Below are 21,928 nucleotides of genomic sequence, written 5' to 3'. Positions count from 1 at the left end.
TGTTACATGTTATATCTATGTTATTCCACTTTGTTCATGAATGAAGACAGATGACTATGAAATTGATATCGCTGGACAAACACACTATCAGTGGTTTTATACCATTATGAAAAAAATTTTTCTCTGTTTTTATTCACAAAAACAAATGACTTTGAAATTGATAATGTTGTACAAAAACAAGTTCAATAGTAATATGTCACCATAAAAACATTTTTCTCCGTTTCCGTAATGGGTGATGACAGATCATAATGTAACGGTATGATAAAACAATGTATATAATATGTTCTCCTATCACACAATAGCATACTGGTTGTACAGTAAGTCTCGAACTTTGAAGTAGTCCTTTGAGATTGCACCTTCTAACTGCATACGTCCTGCCTCATTCTGAAAAGAAATAAAAAAAATGAATAAATTTTTCTTTGTTGATAATGCATTGTTTTCAAAGTTGTTGCCTAAATTACTTGCCCCATATTTGCGTTCAAGCTTTTGTTCAAACTTTTTATTCGTGAAGAAGCAGTCCAGCTGTCAAATAATGATATGGTGACAATACATGCCACCAGACAAAATTTCGAGGGAGAGGACATATAAACCTTAGAAAATAAAGTCGTAAGTTAATATTAAAATGAGAAAAAAAAATTTAAAAAAAAGACTGATTAAAATATTTATAATTACATACAACTTACCGTTCTAACAGCGATTGTATCGTTGCAGACAAGAGCTCCTGCACTAAACTCGGCTTGTATGTTCTCCTGTAGGAGCACAACTTTAAAGTCACTCAATTTTGGCTCGTTGATATAAACAGCCATGTGACCTGGTAGCTAAAACAGATAAATCAACATATACTAACATATTAACAGTTATCATTTATAGTTACATATGCTCAGTGTCTCTTAACTTTAATAAACGATTATGGTAAAAAACATGCATATATTTCATTTTTACCCTGAGGTTCATCTCGTAATGGTTGATTACAAGCTAAAATTAAAATTTGTATATTATCAAGTTCAGAACAACAAAGAAGCAGATATATGGGCGTCTAAATTTAACAAATATGATGAAAAGCAACAAAAAACAATGTACCTATAATAATATACGCTAGATATAAAACTTTAAATCTTGCAAACAAAAGATTTTACTGATGTCTTTCAATCATAAAAAACTTGTTCAGAAAAAATAAAGGATGTGTACTGTTTACTTCCGAAACAGAATGTTATTAAGCTGCTAATGTCTGATCCTGTCAGACAAAATCTCTCCAGAGAAATCACTTCAATTCGGAACCTACAGCGAATTTGCAAAAGAAACATTGTAAATCAAGTCTAATGAAAACAACAATCAGTACAGAACTTGTCTAGAATACAATTTATTCCACTAAAATCGAAATTAAACACACAAAAAACAAACCTGATGTGATTGTAATACTTCCAAGTTGGGGATATTTTCCATCCCTGTTTTAGGTTTTAGCACTAGAAAGTAAATACATGTAATATTTATTCGCTACTTCCCTTGTTTCAGTTCAAACAAAATCTATTGCAACATTGATAAAACAAATTAAGTGTTACGTACATTTATAAGTTTTTTTCTTCAATCAATCATTTACAAAGTATGAACTTTCCATTTATTGCAATTGTGACATGTTAATTTAGATTTCAGCACGAAATATGGGATCGTGAACTTCAGTTTTTATAGCATAGTCATGGCTTCACACTATTACAGATTTTATGTATTTCTTTCCAAATCTTTCACTTCAAAACGTCTTGAATCATATCTTACTATACACATTTAAATAGACCATTTAATAAATGATATTTGACATATATAAAATAATACACTAAAGTGTTTCATCTTATTATTAACAATAATGTTCAGAAACAAAACTACTCTTCCACAACATAATATAAGGTCTAATAATAGATATGTGAATCAAAAACAATCACATATTTCAATGTTACCTTTATCAGTGTTTACATCATCATCATCATACATATCATGATCCAGATCAGCTTTATGCAAACTCGTATCAATACAACCATCAATCCAGGCAAGTTCAGCATCTTTTGCTTTTGAAAACTCAAGCGCGTTTACGACATAATCTTTTAATTTTACCTAAAATATGAAATTATTCTGTTTTAGGAAAGACTATAAATATATTTGGTATCATTTTAATAAATAATTGCTCTTAAGAACTCTTTAAAAATTGATACTTGTTTAAATCATATCAATTATAATTGCAGGAGTATATTGGTATATTTGACTGTTTCCTCATGACGTCAGTCAATATTGAAACTTCATGCCATCATTATATCAATCATTATATCAATTGAATATTTATGAAGAGTTAATTAAAATGATATATTTACCTGGAATATATGACTTTCTGTCGTGGCATCAACAGTTTCGCCAATTTTAGGTGTGAATACATTTCCTTGTATCCTACCCTGTGTGTTCCGGCAATATTCAGCCAGAGATTGTGTAGCCTCCTCAGAACCATGTACCAAAATCTGTTATTGATAACACACATGCAGATTTTTTTTAATTTAATGATATATTAATCACCATAAAGCAGTAAGATTGATCAAATAAAAATCATTTAAACTTAATTGAAGTTCTTATAATATTGGAGGATTTTCTCTCCTATTCTGTGAAGCAAAGATTATTTGCAAACATTTCTGTAGTATAGCATTAGATGAAGTGTCTGAAGAGTTTCCTGGAACATGTACTTGAACTAGCTTTTTATCTAATTCTTAAGCTTAAATGCATTGAATAATTTAGGCAAGAGAATATTTATCTATTTGGACTGGGTGCTCATGAACATTTTTAAATATTTAAGCCATGACACTGGTGAACTCCAGTTGCTCATAATTTTACGTAAAATTATATAAAGTACCACTGGCTTGGTAATTCATGAAATATTTTAAAATTGATTAAAACAATGACTGTACAATCACATAACAACTTGGTTTCATCTGATTCAGTATTTTTCTCATGGATTCGCCGTCTGTTCGTCCTTCAAAGTCAATGTATTGTATACTTGTATTACTGTCTAGTGTTACTGTGACAGCAATGCATTAAGTTGGCACTTCAGATACATCTAAAATAGTGTTGTACGCAATATATCGCCAGTTAAAAGCAGACAGAAAGGCGTTGGATTACAGAAAAAATTGACCTAGGTATATTATTTTTCTTTCACTTTTAATACAACAATAATGTACGAGTGTGCGTTAGTTAATAATGGTTTCTGGGGCTAAAGTTACAATTATTGTTTTTAGATTCTTAAAACTTTTAAGATAGTTTTTAATTAAACGTGTTTTTTTAGACAAATGTAAGGTTATGAATAAATAACAATTTATGCGACAATACATCTCCAACATTTTTGAACCGCAAGTCTTTTTATGAGCCGGTCACTCTTGAATCCTCTTTTTTGTGTGTCCACTCAAGAAAAATAATCTGGTTGTTTTTTCAACCTAAAATCTATAACTGCAGGATATACTATATGTGCAAAACTTGGATGCCTTACTGATCAGCGAGTTTTCTTATATATATGCCCATGGTCTTTTAAGACACCTCTCAAAATATTCATATCTCAAGAGAGAAAATATATTTCTCTCCAAAACGAGTACAAGTAGCTACACGTTTAAAAAAGGCATGGCAGTTTGACAATATATTCTAGAATTCCACTTAAAAGTAACCTCTTCAACAATACATCTCAGTCAAAACTACAAAATGTAATAAAACATCGGTGACATTTTTAAGTACCGCATAATGGCCATACTATTAAGATAATTCAAGAAAGCAATATTGATGACACTTTTATTCCTCGTGGAATATCTCATAGAAGTAACAATTTGTAAGCATGCAATTCTGATAAATTTGATGAAAGTAAATGCAAATACATTCTCTGAGCTTTCAAGGAATGAATACTTTGATAAACGTAAATGTATAGACACAACAATGTGGTAAAGTGATTTTGGTATAACCAAACCCTAATCATATTAGGATATATCGTAAAACAACGTCCCATGTTCTTCCAAAAAGTAAGATCACCTTCCTCCTCAAAAAAAGCAATACAGTTTAAACGCCTAAATGTTACCATTCATAGATAAGCACTTTTGTATTCAGGAAGAAAAAATCTTACATAAATGTAACTTTTTTTCTAAGTCGAAGTGATGACGAAGAGTAATAAAAAACAAGGTTAATATCATAGACATGAAATCACCACAAATACTTTCTAAAGAAGTCAAATTGTCTTATATTAAAAACCATTTGTTAATTCTATAAATAAATCAAAATCTAAATTCATAGGGGAAGAAAACCTTGACAACACGTCAACATAACAGTTGGGAATAGATTTAACTTTGACACAACATGTTTTATAAACCTAAGTCATTTTCATTTACATTCAAAATCTATTTTTGAATAAAATCTGGTTTAAGAATTTGTAATTATGTTTTCCATATTTAACCAGGAAATTAAAAAAATCCTTTTTTAAAGTAAATACTAAAATAATTTGATCAAAACTTACCTTGAAGTTGGTCGGATTCTGCAACTAGTTTTTCCTACAAAAAAAAGACATTTTGATAAAGATGCTAATGAACTTTGCTCATTCCTATATAAAAACATTTCTAGTTACCTGATGTTTAGTTAACACGTGCTGCTTTTCCATGTGCCGTGTATGTAACAAGAGAGTGTAAATGAAACTTGATATAAGCCTTATTTATCTCGATTTTCTCGCCATAAGGACGCAGGTTTCATATTTTCTGTTATTTTTACTTGAGATCATCTTGTTTGCTAAAAAGTGTAGTGTCATTTATTAAATATGTCATTTATTGAAAATGTTTGAACACTTTAGAATAACTTACAGTGGACATGGTTTCATCTGCGACTGGAGCCTCTGCAATCATGTAATCCTCGGGTCTGAAAAAAAACACCAACAAATCATTTTACAATATAGTTTATATGTCTCATATATTACCTATTGGAGTCAGTAGTCATAAATTAAACAAAACGCAGTTTCTCTTACTCCATTATCTTTGTGAAAGCAGTTAAAATTTCTAGACTCATAATTCCTTTATTAGAAAAGAGAAATAAATATAAAATAATGTTAATCTAAAGTGTTGATTTTAAGAGGAAATTATACTCTAGTAAACTTAGTTTTATCTTCATTCAAAGAGCTTATTTTTAATTATTTGTGTGGTCCAGCACAAAATAATTACTTGAGAGTAAAAAACTACTGGTTAGTCTGATCACAGCTGTAAAATTATTGTTTCGTTTTTGGTTTTGAAAAAAGAAAAATCTCACCTGATCACTTCACCATATTCATCCCATTTCATTCTTTCTTCTGTATATGGAAACATTGGGTATGACTTTTTAGCTTGTTTGAAAAATCTTGACCTTACTTTACACTAAAATAAGTTTTATTCAATTTTCAAAGAAGTTCTAAAACATATACAGTTTACACTAGTTTTACATTTGATCTGTCAATAATAAATTATATTATTTGAACTAATGAACTTAATGCCATAAAGCATTACATGTAGAAAACCTTATCATTATCATTTAAAACGTTGTTGTATGCATAAGTACAGTTTAAGATACAAAATATATTTTTATATGTAAATATTTCTATAATCATGGGGGGCTGTCCGAGTTTTTCTTCAATAATTCCAGGAAATAAGGGAAAAGGTTAACAATAATCTTTCCTCCTTTATATAAAAAACTCATTTTGCACTTCTTGAAGACACAGCAGTTGTCCTTGTTAATGGTATAGAAATGTCAGTACCAATGTGTTACATTTATAAAGATCATCTTTATATTTCACAAGTAAGTAGGTCAAAATTTTCTATTCAATATATTTTCAAGGAAGATTGCATTCTTTTTATTTTGAGCGTTTTCTTTCTAAGAATTATTTTTATCTTTATAACAAAAATATTCAAGAATGGTATTACAATGTCACAGAAAAAAGGTACTTTAAAAAGTCTCTGAAAATCAGGTGAACCAAAAGGTTAATTTAAATCTAAGTTTAGACTCCAAATCAAAACATGATAAGATATGCATTTACTACCTCTTGTTTAATGATGACATAATGTTTTTGTTTAGATGTTCAAGGAACAGGAATGATTCCAAATCAAAACATGATAAGCTAAACATTTACTACCTCTTATTTAATGATAATATTGTGTTTAGTTTTGGATGTTCCAGGAACAGGAATGATTTCAAATCAAAACATGATAAGATAAACATTTACTACCTTTTGTTTAATAATAATATCGTGTTTTGTTTTGGATTTTCTAGGAACAGAAATGATTTCAAATCAAAACATGAAAAGATATAGACTTATTACCTCTTGGTTAATGATAATATCATGTTTTGGTTTGGATGTTCCAGGAACAGGTATGCCACTGTCAACTTCCATCTCTGTGTCACTCTCATCACTAGATTCATCTCTGAAATAATAGTTAATGATTGCTCAAACTATGGTATCTTCAATAGAAAGAGCTTGTGAATTGTTTTCTGACTACAAATTGGACTTGTCCTTTTTGTAATTTAGAATTTAAGTGTTTCGGGATTGAACTTGAAGCTGCAAATAATATCTGGTCTGGTCAAATTGAAAATTCCTAATGCAGGTCTTGAATGCACCTATACTAAGAATTATCAACTCATGTCAATAAGATATATGATACCAGTCTCAAAGAAGCTGTATTGTATTTCTGTTTATGTGCAATTACAATATCCTTGCATTAAATGGCAGAATAACCTGTAAAATGTATAAGTGATGTATCAGAATGTTGTGAATGTGATAAAATAAATAGATATATGTGGATGAATAGTAACTTCATTAGGTCATTTGCTTTAACTATAAGGTTAAATTAAACATATCCAAGCAGTTTGAACAGGCTCTATACATCTGGTAACACATTTCTTTATTAAGATATTGAAATCTCTTAAACTTATATTGAATGGACTGTAATAAAAATCAAAGCAGGGCAAGGCCATTTAACAAATTCAGCAGTTTTAAATGGTAAAAACAGGATATGTCTCTGAATTTGTACAGCAAAACATCTCAGTTAATGTTCAAAAACCTCTTGCTATGAAATATTTCATTGATGTCTGTCATCAAGTATATATTCTATACTCCTTGTCATTTTAGATATACATATATATTCATATTATATTGTCTTAAAGTTAAAATAAGCATTGATTTACTTTCACATAATGTAGAAAAGTTTTGACCTCAAAAATGATATGCTATAAAGTTCAAAAGTTCAAGTTTAGCCTATAAACCACCCCAGATCAATAAATTTGGTGAAGACATTTTTATCTGAAAAAATATAGCCAATTATTTAAGGCTAGAATTTTGTTTTTCTCCCTATTGTTCAATGACCAGCCACTTAGATCTCTCAGTGAATAATCAATCAGTGTCTGGACATTTGAGATAACATAGAAATTCCTCTCCAGTGTCTTTTTTATGAGCAACATAGCATTGTCTTATGGAAATTGTCACGAGATTCTTTAAGCTGAAAAGGTGCTTAAGTACTAGCAATCTAAACCCTCAACAAGGTTAGCAACCTTTTAAGATACTCTAGCAGTCTTTGAATTTGTCCTTATAATGTTTTCTTAAAGGCATCTTATGCCTTTTAAAAGATTACTGTACTAACTACCAAAATGCAAAAGAAATAAAAGATGGCTCAGAAATATGACCAATGAGTAACTTTTTGGAAAGTGTAAAAGGACACCAAACCCTTTTGAAAATAAAAGGTTTTTAGGCTTCATGGGATTTAATTGCAGGGGTATTCAGAAGCTCACTCATAGATGATGAAAATTGCTTAAAAACAACAATATGAATACAACAACAATAAGACTGACATGCTATTCTCATCTGATCAGACATATGACAATTAAATTCTAGAAAGGTTCCTTACAATACATCTAGATTAGGTGAAGTATTTTGTCCCTTATTGTTCATAGCTAAACATCTAGTAAGATATGTTTTCTAAAAACATTTATAGGTATCTATCTAAATAAAATGTCATGAAAATAATTGTTCTTCTGAAATATATACAATGTAAAGGGATCCATTAAAATAAGTTGGGGCCATGAGGGATGGCAACAATACCAATAAAGAACTATTGACACTTGGCAATATAGGAACATCAACCTAACAGAAAACAATTTTCATCAACATGTTATTGTAAACAATATTATGTCACCTTGCAACTTTATATGATCATATTTTTAGAATCCATATTCTATACAACATGTGGAAACCGATCTAATCAATTACATAAAAACAAAGATTTTATAGCAATAACATATGTTGCTCACATGTGATTTATAAAGAATAAAGAAACATTAAGGTATACAAATGTTCTGGTTATATCACTATTATTAAACATATGTTCCTTAATGAAATTTGATATATTGAGTATAAACTGAAGGACACAAATATCTTAAATAAGTTTTAATGAACATTTTTTATGCTTCTTTTTTGTGTGGCCATCACCTAAAATATAAATTTTTGTGTGGGATGTAAAAAAAAAGAATATTTGTATCACAGATGTATTCTTTGTCAATAAATATAAAGGCTAAAGCATGGTCCTTATGTTAACCATAAGGAAAAGAATAGGAAAATCTATTTTCAGCTTTAAACATTTGAACTTATTAACTTGGGTCACCCACTTAATGGAGAGTTCCATAAAAGGTATAAACAGCCTTAAAGTCAAAGATATGTCAATAAATGAAGATGTATTGACAAAATAGCGACTATATGTTCCATCAAAATAATTCAGGAAATATAAAACTAAAAGGGCACAAAATGATTTCTACTGTGATTTTACTTATACTCTATAAAAGAGAAATTTAAAGAAACAAAACAAAAAGAAGCTTAAGTTTATACCTAAACAATCAAAAAAGATTTTTCAAATATTTGGAAAAAATGTGATCCCTCTGAAACATTAAAAAGATCAAAATGACAAGAAAATTGTAGACTTGGTTAGATTGAGTCTGTAAATGAGGGATAATGAAAGATTGAAACATCCCTCAACCCATCTATCAAAGACTGATATCTGCAGATATTATCAAAATGTAAACCAGTGAGCACAAAATGTAAACCAGTAATCAACATGTAATCAGTGATTAAATGGGACATGGTGAAAGTTCCAATCATATCTGAATGTCATAGATTTTTTAAAATGTTTTCAAGTACATTTGACGACAATCATCTCATGTACCAAATATAAATTTTAAGAAAATTTTACACCCACAAAATGTTTTCTCCCTATTGGACAAAAATGATTTACTGTGTACTGCAGATCTCTTCAAAATTTATTTAACAAATTGTGCAACATGTAAGGTATTATGTTATTTGAGATATCAAGATGTCAGGTTAATTTGTACTGTAGCAAATAGCAGATGTTTTAAGACAAAATATTGATTGATTCATTGTTGAATATTGAGCCTTAGGTAATGATAGATTTCAGTATAATTATGCATGTCTGTCTACAATCTTTATTAAGCATAATGTTTAAATAGGTTTTTAAGGAGAAAAAGGAAATAAAAATGTAACTGATTTAAAGGACATCCATTGAGGTTAAAAGTCTAAGAAATAAAATTTGAATTTCTACATAGATCAACTAGGATATTAAACACAGAAAGATCTGTTAAAGATAATTAAGAAAAACACTTAGAAATGAATTGGAAATCGTACTGTTGTGCTATTCTAACCCAGATTGGAGTGAAAGTGTTGCAACGCTTTTCAATTTTGGGACATTTTCACACTTAGAATAGTTATTCTGAAAAGTCTGAGTGAGCGAATAATCCGAAATTTTTACACACAAGTTATTGATCTAGACATGCATCAATTGGAGCAGTTATCTCGATAAATTACTTCAAGTTCCGAAATTTCAAAAAAAACTCCCTTTAATAAAGAAACACCGTTTGTATTTCAATGTAACAATGAAACATTGAAAGTTAAAAGTGTCAAAAAAACTTTGTGTTTCTAGAAGCATAGACTCCATATCATATAGACACACAAGAATGAAATCAATACAAAACAGCTGAACATCATTCACAGCAAGATAAATCATACAAAAATAAGACAGTTTCAAAATATAAAAACAAAATATGTGTGACACGAATAATTTGCTCTTTAAGTGATTAATAATTGTAAAAGTTGTTTCATATAATTTAAATAAGGAGTTACAAAATTTGGTTAAGAAGTAAATATCTTATGAGAAACATAAAAATTTCATGCAAAGTCACTAAATATATGGTGAAAAAAATGAACAAAAACTAACAAAAACAATACTTCAACAAATTTTACCCCCGGCAAAAGAGCTAACTAAAAGAATTATACAGCTGAAATGTATGTCTGTTACAATCCTAGATGAACAATTTACACTTGCAGATAAAATGATATAAGAACATGTCAAACAAACCACATAACAACAGAAGAAAAACTTCCATATGTCATAAATATGTTAAAGTATATTTGAAAACCATACCTGTCAGTGTCTTTTTTATTTTTCTCTTCTTGTTTTTTTGTCTTGCTTTTTCTTCATATATTCTTCAAGCTCTGTCCCTTCAAGGCGTATTCTTCGTACCTGTACAAAAATGTAAAAAAATAATATCGGTCTGAATCTGGTTCTGCGTTTTAATGACACGGAAGTGACTATGAGAGACATACATGTATTGAGAGACATACATATACATGAAGTCTGTTGTTTGTAAGGAGTATTCATTGGCTGGTAAATTCTCTTATTTGAGTGAACTTACAAAATCACAAGTCATTAAACATGATTGTCAAATGTTGGTGTTATAATAAATAAGTTTATAATCTATATATGAGCTAATATCGAAAATTTAGTGATTTGATAAGGATTTAAGTCACATCAATACTGCGAAATATCATATATGGCAACCTATCATTTTTACTGGTAAAACATGAATCATTTTTTCCAAAAAGCAAAATTTCAGGCACAAGAGGGTCATAATGTCACACAGTAGAACCAACCTCTTGCAGTACATTGTAGCTTCCTCTTATGCAAGACATCAAAGACCTTTGATGGATTTGCACCTTCATTTGTTGTGAGGCATATGATTCCAAGTTAGCTCCCTTTAGAACCAGTCAGTCTGACAAAAACACCTGCTTATAAGAAAAGATGGAATAATTTCATATGCAACAGTATAACAAACCTCCATGGTAACCGTTTCCTTGTCTGTATTGTCGATGAGCCATCTTGCCAGAGTTTTTGGAGAAGTTCTGTTGGTAAGAATTATGCTGTTCTTGGGATTACCGCACCATGCAACAAACAAATCTCTAGAAAAGCCACTCTGTAAATCAGGCTCACTGCATAGCACAACCTACAAGTAAATAAACAAATTTTTTAATTATCTGAATTAATTTGCATTAAACCCATATGAACTGAAATATAAATTCACAATCCCATTAACCTCTCAGTAGTTACAATTCTATTGACCTTTCAATAGTTACAATTCCATTGATCTCTCAATAGTTTCAATTTCATTGACCTCTCAGCAATTACAATTCCAATGACCCCTCAGGAGTTGTGATTCCATTGACCTCTCAGTAGTTAAAGTTCCATTGACTTTCCACTAGTTACATTTCCAATGACCACTCAGTACATGTAGTTTATAATCTATCATTAATATGTACGGTATATCTTGCTTATCCTAACAAAATACATGTATTATCTTATTATTGTTTTTATGTCATCATAAATTATGATCATTCTTTCAACAAAAAATTTTTTTTTCATAAAGATATTTAAACTATTACAATAAAATAAATATATTGATACTTTCTGATGCTGAAAAACATAATCTTTTGTAATTGTCAAGCCACAAACAAAACAATTATTGTCCTCAAGTTAAATGCTCCAGCTGAGAATTTTTCATTAAAATGTCCTGAACAAATGTCTTAAAAGCTTTGTTGATATCTTGAAAGAATCTTAACTATCAATAATTCTTTTAAAAAAATCCCCAACCTTCTGGATTTTAACCATGAACCTTCTGAAAATGTGCAGTGGGCTTGCTATACTTTGAATTTGGAACAATCCTTTCAAAATTTAAGGGATTTCAATATCAAAATACAAAACTTAATCTTAATATTTAGTGGGTAAAAAGTATATTTCCAATTACATTTCCAAAACTGATATAAAACTGTAAAAACGGCAATGTATATATTTTGATGTGATATGTCATTTGCATTATTCAACACGTGATATATGTTAGTGATGCACTAATTGCGTCTCAATAAGAATGTGGATAGATTCTAGTTCAATGTTAACAGTTTCTTATTTTGGGTATGTGCTAAATAGAATTTTTTCATTTTGTTTAAAATTTTTAAAAATAAATTTTTTTTGAATTGTGAATAAAAAAATGGGCATGATTTCCCCTGGCTCGCCAAAATTTATTTTTAATTTAACTTGTTTTAAAAATTTTTGTAAATTTAAACGCAATTTTCATTTTTAAAAACATCAATATTTTTTTTTTTAGGGCACAACTACTCAAATTTCCCCCAGTTTGGGGCCTTTAAAAAAATGCACAGGGAAAGCACCTGAAAATCTTTATTCACCTGTTAAACGGAAAAGTCGCCATAATTTAACCCCTTTGTTGGCGCCCAAAATTTAAAACCCAATTTTAAAAAAAAAAATTTAAAAAATCAGCAACTAATGGTCCTTAAACATTCTTTCTGCCGTTACTTGTTACCCAGAGATTAAGAGCTAAACATCGCAATTATTAACCATCAAACATTTATTACCAAGGATTATGCGGTAACAATAGAAATAATTAAACATGAATAGAAATACTAATCCAGCACTAAACGACTTTTGAGCAAAAACAATCTATTCTTGATTCAGATCTGATTACCTTATCTATTGTAATTGGTCAATGCAACATATCAGAACTTGTTTTAAAAATTGGAGGTTACCTAAAATCTATCAGTATAATGTTATCACATTGATGTACACTGACCAATATTTGCTATGCTCTTATGATTGAAGATTTTCTTTTAACAAACCCAAGATAAATATGGCCTCAAACATAAGAGTACACAATGTGAGATAATTTGATGGAACCAGCCTTGCTTATGAATTTAAGACACAATAAGAACCAGAATGAACACAATATAAGATATTAATGAACAACTTGTTAACTCCTCTGGCATTAACAGATTTTTTTTCTATCCCTGAAAAATCACATTTCAATCTGCATTCATTAAAAGTAACCTAGGAGTTTGTGTCACTATCTGTATTTTTCAACACCTCTTTGCAAATCAATTCAAAGAGAACTTTTTCTCTCAAAAAATATTGTCTTATACATGTACAAACACATTTGCTTGAATACAAAAATACACAAAACCCTGCCATTAACTAGACACTCTATTTAAAGCATGTTAAAGGAAACCAATCATCATTAATCAGCAGTGTACAAACTATCATTAGTACTTTCCAAAGAGAATTCTTCAATTATTCATTACATGTAGATAGTACCTTCATTTATATATAGCAGAAGTTGAAATTAAAACTTCAACAAATACATTGACCCTGGTGGTATCTAACTAACCAATGAATAATTTACAAAACTTCACTGGCATAATTAGACTGTATTGTGGAAATTCCCTCGATATATCTTTCCGTCATGGTAACTGTGCATTTATGGTTCTGTTATCATTTCTATTATCTCCCTTTATGGAATTTCAGACAACATTGTAAGTAAATGTAAAGTATTTAGTGGTGTTCGGTTTTTTTGTAACATAATGTTGAAACACAAAAGAAGTAAAGCATAGTGTAAACTTTTCTCTTTGCTTGATAATTGAAAGAGCTCACATGGTTTTACTTTACGAGAGCACTGCATGTGGTCTTAACCCTTGATTGTTAATTTATTTCTAAAGTTAACTACAATAATATAGCTTTCAGAATAATGCCCCTTATCTAACAACTACACCCTGTTATGAGAAGTTTCTCAACTTTCATGTTGATAAGTTTTGTAATATTTGAATAGTGGCCTACATTAATGTTTTTGCACAACGACAACAACAATGCAAAGATGATAAAAGATTGACTAACTCTTCAAAACGGATGAGCTAAAAAGTCCCAAAACTGAAAAGTAATCTAACAAAAGTACCATTTTCAATTATTATTTCTTGATTATTTTTTTGCATATCTTTCTGTTTTAAGTGTCCCAGCTGATCTATGTTAAAGTAATTCAAATTCTATGTTTTTAGGCTTTTTAACCTCAGTGGAGTTCCATAATATATTTAAGACATTGCAAACAAAGTCGTAAGCAAGTATTCCACAAGTGGAGGGGATATACACACTTCACTTCAACCCATATATCTCGGCTAACAAAAAAACATTCAAAATGCGAAAATAAAAATTACTATATATTTCTTCATAGAACTGTCACCTTAAGAAAACTTGGGGGTACTTTAAAGAAAATGTCTGCCTCATAAATCACAATCTGTCAACTGAAAGATACAATCAGATGCAATTATTGGTGATATTTCAGAAGAGTTTTATATCGCTTTTGTATTCTAGTATTCTGCATAGACTAGTACTAAGTGGTAATTTAAAAGCACTTATGTTATGCATGTAGACCTACCAGTTTTTATGATACTTATAAATAAAGAGCTTAAATTAATTGTATTTATCAAAAAAAATCAACATCTGATCAGTAAGTACAGTATACAAAAATATTTCTTACATAGTTCATTACTCCTTGATTATAAATTCCATGATATTTTCATGAAGTTTATCAATTTTCCATGATGCCATGAACATACCATGAAATTTTCTGTCAGAAAATGCTACTAATTCCTACTTCCTTGAATGTATCTGTTGCAATACCTTTAACCACTGATAATGTAGCATTGGTAACCTTTGGTATTTGAGTTTTGTAATTAAATACTCCTAAATGGGAAAATTTGCATTTAATGCTCCAGGACATTATCACTTATAAAATTCCATGATAATGTGATTGATTTTCCTGGTCTGCTTTTGTTAATTGTGAGGTGAAACATTTTCCATTGGACATGTTTTCAAATTAATTCTGGCAATATGCTTTATTCCATTTTCAAATATTGTATGTTTATAAGTTTTAACTGTGAAGCAGTCCTCATGAAAATTGTAAAATTCTAATTATAGTACAGGTATGAAATCAATAGAAATTAAATCTTCTCAATTTCTTTTATCCACATCATTGAATTCTTTAGAGACACATTATACAATAGCAATTCCCATCAGTTTTTATCATTATCATTTATTTCATAAAGCTATTAAATTTCCTAATGAAAGCACGTAATTGCATGTTCTGAATGTAGCAGAAAATCTGCAAGAAATTTAACAGATGAATTCTATATTTTTGCAATTCATAAAGGGAACATGGCCTTTAATTGCTTATGCATGTAAACTTAATCTGACACGGTTAACCTATAAATCTAATGAACAAGATCTATAATGAGTACCATCCACATATATATGTTAGTCATAATGAAGGTAAATGGTGTACACATAATTATAACAAAATATGAACAATGTGTCATAACAAACTCAATATGCATTCTTGGTAAGTCAACAACAACTTGTTTCTATCTTTCTTTCATGCTGAGAAGGTGATTAAAAAGTTTCACAACAAAATTGTAGGTTTGTTTTTAATAACAACCATTTTAATGATGCGATGTTTAGCTGTTATAGCGTAGAAATCAACTAATATCATTTTGTCTTAGCACTGCTGTTACGGTATATGTATAAATGAAATACGCACAAATATTAGATATATTGTGGGCAATAAAGGTGTGAGCTAGATTTTTTTTTCATAGCTGGGTTATTAGGTAAATTCTATTACCGTATAAGACGTAGTTTTCAATCTACTTAATTTAAGTCTTAATATCTTTATGTAACTGCTGTAACAGTAGCAATTATGCCTTTAATAGTTCAGAATGCAAAATTATATGTTCATTCTCATAAGAGTATGCAAACATTGAAATTCTTGTTGATATGTTTCCCAGAGTTTTATTTCATATTAAGTATGTCAATGATGCACTTAAAATAAATCCAAACTCAAGTCATGTAATTACATTTTGTGTTTTTCTAAGTCTGATTCTTATGTTTATATCCATCGAAATAATTTCAAACCCATGTACTACAGTAAGCTTTATTGTTAAGTTGTTACTTAACTTAATATTAATGAGTTTCAAGTCCCTATTCTATAGGTTTTCTTGTTGTCTTTGGTTGGGTTTTACGTCATACCAACACAGTATAGGTCATATGACAACTTTATAGGTTTACTCAGGTGGAGGAAAACCTCAGCTGCCCCTCTGTGCATTATTTTAAACAGGCACCTAAGAAGAACAATGGAAGAATAGACCATGAATTACGAAAGCAATATAATTTTACTGTTAATAAATTTTTACACTTATATATCATTAGATATAGGTTTATACCATTTAACAATAAATATTATACCACTGATATATCAGTACATTGACATATACTGTTCTCTAAAATTTTCCCATAATAATGAAGATTAATGTGAAAATGTCAGTTTAACATTAGAACAGCCATTAATAACTCTTAGAAAATATATCTACAAAATGTATATCTGTTTATAGGTGAGTGTGCTATATACAGAAAAATCAACCATAAGACTTATAACTGTGCTGTATTGTACAAAAGTCATAATTATTTCATGACCAGCTGTTTTAATATTTCAATCTTAATGTAATCTCATGTACAGACTCAATCAAACCGAGTCTGCAATTCTCTTGTAATTTTGTTGTGATTAATGCTTCCGAGGGATCACTTTGTTCCCAGATTTTTATACTTCACAACAGCAGGTGTCAAGTGCTGTTTGGCAGCTGTAAAAAGTTGCCCCGTTCTTCACTTCAGTGTTGTTATATTTTTCTGGTCCTTCGGGATCATTGATGCCAGCACTATTAAGTGTTGAGAATTGAGTAACGCTCAAGCCGGTGATGGGGGCGTGAGGGATGCTGCACTTATCCATTATCCCTCATGTACAGACTCAATCAAACCGAGTCTGCAATTCTCTTGTAATTTTGTTGTGATTAATGCTTCCGAGGGATCACTTTGTTTCCAGATTTTTATACTTCACAACAGCAGGTGTCAAGTGCTGTGTGGCAGCTGTAAAAAGTTGCCCCGTACTTCACTTCAGTGTTGTTATATTTTTCTGGTCCTTCGGGATCATTGATGCCAGCACTATTAAGTGTTGAGAATTGAGTACCACTCAAGCCGGTGCTAGGGGGCGTGAGGGATGTTGCACGTATTCATTATCCCTCATGTACAGACTCAATCAAACCGAGTCTGCAATTCTCTTGTAATTTTGTTGTGATTAATGCTTCAGATGGATCACTTTGTTTCCAGATTTTTATGAACATTTCAAATTTGTAATAGGAAAATGCAAATCTATCTATAAGAAAAATCACGACCTGGGTAGGGTAGGGTTTTGAACTTGCCACCACCAGCTAACAAGCATATTGTAGAAATTGTTCCACTAAACCATAGGATCAATTACCTCAAACAGACATTAGAGCTCTAGCATATAATCATACTAACTACTTATTTATACATAGCAGTAAACATTAATCTATGAAATTTAATTTCTATTTGAAAATCTGTTTCAATATTTTTTTTTTCTTTTATACTGATAATTTTTTATCTCTTTCTTAAGGAGATATTTTTTCCAGTTTAAATCAAACCAAGAAAAATATCAATCTCTTTAATTTCTCATTATTTTTTTTAAACCCGAAGTCTTAAATGATTATAGATAAACGAGGCATGACTGTATCTCTAATTAATGTGCAATTTATCTGTTTTGCAATCACCTTCACACCGATAACAAAAATCTGTTTAATATATCACTGCAATAAAAAGCACATGAAATTAATATGTGTGGGCTGGCGAAAATACATGTATAGGCGATAGTTGTTAGTTTGTCGTTTGATACACAGAAATAAGTATTCATGTCTCTAGATTTTGAAAGATTATCTGAATCATATAAATGCTGGAACTTTGAGATAAGCTTATCAAGTCTTGATTTAATGACATTACCATTAAAAAAAAATATATTTAGAGGTGCCCCACCAACATTTCAAAACATGTGAGGGTTGTAAAACAAATATTAGAAAGTTATATCTGGAAATATTGTACATTGTTGTCATGTGTCTATTTCTTGGAAGTCTATTTCCAGTGTATTTCCAGCTAGTGTCCAGTTTGTTGACAGCTACATTTTATTTTTATTGTCAATGTGTTGCCAGTACTCATTTTCACTGACTTCTTTCACAATTTTGGGCAATGAGGCATCTAAGAAGAACACTGTAAGCTTAACTGGATAGCTTCTTGCATGACAGAATGTAAGGTGTTGGGATCTGAAGCCAAGAATGAAATCCAAGAATGAAATGATGTGAAGAGGCCAACCTTAACAACTCAGCCATCCTGTACAATATCATTTATACAAACCCAAAGAACTCTTCAATTGCAGACTTTTTTTCTTATGATTCTTAATTCAAAATCTCCAAATGTAATTTGTTAATCATCCTCAAATTTTTTCTATCACATTGGAACGTTTTCCTCACCAGAAAAGTCATTGAATTTTTCATTAATGCCATTTGGAAAAAAACATTACTCACACCAAGGGACCTAAAAGCTATCAACCTTTTAATGAAATACCTTATAATTAACACAGTAAAAATTACTCTACAAGACAAAATAATTGTAGGGGTACCTTCTAGCAGCTGCAGATCATGGGTATAACTGTTGAATGAAACAGTAAACAACCACATATACAGACTTGTCTTTGTTTTTAACTGATTCAAGTGTGCTTCAGTGATTTCCCAAACATTCTCCACGAAGTTCATGTCTATGTCAATGACATACAGGAATCATTACATAAATGTAGTAACAAAAGAATGTTTTCTTTTGTTGGGTGTACTGTCAGATTCAATAGCTTCTAGTGAGCAGTCATGATTGATTGATTGATTGATTGGGCGGTCAAGGATAACCTTCGAAAGTGCAAGCACTTATTTCCAGTAGGGTCCTTACCTCACCAGACTCTAGAGACAGCTATGAGATACAAGGGAATCCGGAAACCAGTCCCTAGCTCTTATTGAAAATACCCCTTGGTTGTTTTACATGCCCAGTGTATAGCACTGATACATGCGAGGATTACCTGGGTTTCTTACCAGTAAACCTCTGGGTAGGTGGAAAACACTGAAACTGTCTCTGAAAAATGCCAAGGGCTTTACCCAGGATTGAACCCAGCACCTCAGGAAAGACATTCAGTGGTCTAACCTAACTGAGCTATCGCGCTACCTAGTCATCTGATGTGTTTTATAGGCTGCGTGTCAGATTTATCTAGTTTTTTTAGGGATACCCTTTGGCTTATTAATTAATTGTATGGTCAGCTTAACCACTTATTTTGGAAAGAAAAAGCATTAAATAATTTGGTACCTGAATGAATTTTATTTGCAGTTGTTAAATATTTATCCTAGGTCCTAGTTTATGGTTAGCTTATTTCACTAGTATAACATATCGTAATCTATCATTTTGCTCAGATTTTAATTTGTTATTAAAATTTTGGCTGTTCCAGAATAGACTCCAGTATATCATACAATGTTAATTGAGGAAAGGTAAAGTAAATCACTCTTGGTATAAAATAGGCAATGATTGGAAATTACAAGTACAATAGTTTTACAGCATGGAATTTATAGATCTATTCCAGATGAACAACTTTGCTACAAGTCCTTGAGGAAAACAATTTATGATTTGCATTCTGGTGGGTGAATATGTTTTTGATTTACTACTTTTAGATTGACATGTTAATTCAATATCTCCTACAATCATGCAAGCTGTTTAATATTTGATCCTGTACTTGGCAAGAGAAAAAAGCTCGATTGATGAAAAGTTTTTATATCATGTCTGGAGAATAAGTAATGTGCACGCGCACTGAAAATTACTGCATGTTTCTCGTATTCTATGGAATATAAAGGATGAGTTATATACAATCTTGAACCTCGTAATAAAGGTAAAGTTAATAAATTACTTATTACACACAAAAAGTAAAACAGGTAATTCAGCATTACATAGGTATAAGAAATTTCAACATTTTGAGATTATGCTTTTAAAGCTCTATCCCATTTATAGCTTTCACCCGTTTAAAGCTCTCTCAATATATAGCTACCTAAATTGATTGCCTCATTTGCATAAAGCACCTTCAAAAATAAAGATGTTAGTTGTTTAAAAAAACATTTTTGTTTGTCTTACACCAGCATTAACTGAATTCAGAGCAACTTTCAAATGTGTTATAGGACATGAACAAGTATATATATAGTATAATGTAATCATATCATCTTATTGAGAAATAATCAGAGTATCTGAAATCTAAAAGCAAGCACGCACATAGCATAATATAATAACTTATCTTTTTAGAGGAAGTTCAGAAGTAATACAAAGGTCATAACGAAATGAATGTCCACAAGAGCAAATACGATTTGCAAGAGAAATGTTATGCGAGCACTATGTGAATAGTTGTTTGTTTGTTTGTTTGTTTTTTGTTTATTATTATTATTATTATTATTATTATTATTTTTTTTTTTTTTAATTATTATTATTATTATCTGTTTTGATGGCATTACACAGCATTTATATCATAACAGATTTGCATACAGTATGTTTTATTATTCTCGTCTCTGTATTGGAATCGTTAACGGCACTGAGAATATGGATGTAATGTTACTAGTGCTTTATTAGCAAACATGTATGTGTAAACATTATAATAAATGCTAAATCTATCATAAAAAATATCTAAAATCAGTAATTTTTTTAAATCATTTTTTTCAATTTAGGTAATTGCTCTACATCTGATTTTGAATAGCATAAAATTCTTGTCTCATATTCAAATTGCAAAACTGATTCTTGGATAATGTTATACGATACGGTTGAAATTTTAAATATCAGCTCTTTATTTCTGTAAAGTTTAGAAATAAAAAACAGTGTTTTATTTATTCATTGGTTCATTCAATATCCCATGTTCTTACAATCACCCTGCATTAGAAATACCGTAAAACTTGGTGATATATACATTTAGATAACAATTTTTACGAAAGTGGTAAATATGATCCGTTTTTTAACATTTGGCTTGATAAAGTGATATGTCTACAAGAAAACATTAAAATGGTTTGTTAAGCTTCGCAAAATCAACAATTGCATTCCATGTCTCCTGTTAAAGCATTAATCTGGTTCATAACATAGAGAATTCAATGAAAAAAGATAATGATATATCCAAGGTCGTTGTACAGTATTTCTTTGTAAAGTTTGTAAAGCCTAAAATATTCATTTGTCTATTTATATTATCGTGCTCTATTTAAGAAATAATATATCCCAAACTGTGATTTTATTACTCAATAACATCACTGTTTGGAGTTCGGATGCGTGGAATTATATCACGAGGGCGTAGCCCGAGTGATATAATAATGCGCATCCGAACGACAAACAGTGATGTTATCAAGCAATAAAATCACCGATTTGGATATATTATTTCGATTCTTACACGACATCAACAAATAAATGCTGCCGTACATGATAATTAGATAAATTGCGCTTGATTTGTTTCCGTACTTATTGTCAGCGCGTCACATTTTTAGTGGTTACGTCACGTGTATAACGATTACGTCACATATCTAAATATAGAACGTCAAACAGTGATTTTATAGCATAATAATACATGTACACACTTTCGGTTCTTCTATGTTCAATAGGGAAAAATGCGGGTCGTGTTAGAATCATTAATTAGTTATTGAATTGAGCTGATAAATGGAAATTGATTAATCAAAAGTAATAAGCAATTTATACTTCGTGCTTATGACTATACTGATAATAGGTTGTACAATATTGTTAAA

The 21,928-nt window shown here is 30.2% G+C and overlaps 1 pseudogene; it reads right to left on the bottom strand.

Moving 5' to 3' along the window:
• Positions 1-221: 221 nt before the first annotated feature.
• On the bottom strand, positions 222-18,889 carry LOC132743777 (cleavage and polyadenylation specificity factor subunit 2-like; annotated as a pseudogene).
• Positions 18,890-21,928: the final 3,039 nt, after the last annotated feature.

Source organism: Ruditapes philippinarum, unplaced genomic scaffold, assembly GCF_026571515.1.
Source record: "Ruditapes philippinarum isolate M1 unplaced genomic scaffold, ASM2657151v2 ctg4651_1_1_1_1, whole genome shotgun sequence".
Lineage (NCBI taxonomy): Eukaryota > Metazoa > Mollusca > Bivalvia > Venerida > Veneridae > Ruditapes > Ruditapes philippinarum.
The sequence above is the reverse complement of the archived record's forward strand: the minus strand, read 5'-3'. Positions and strand labels throughout refer to the sequence as shown.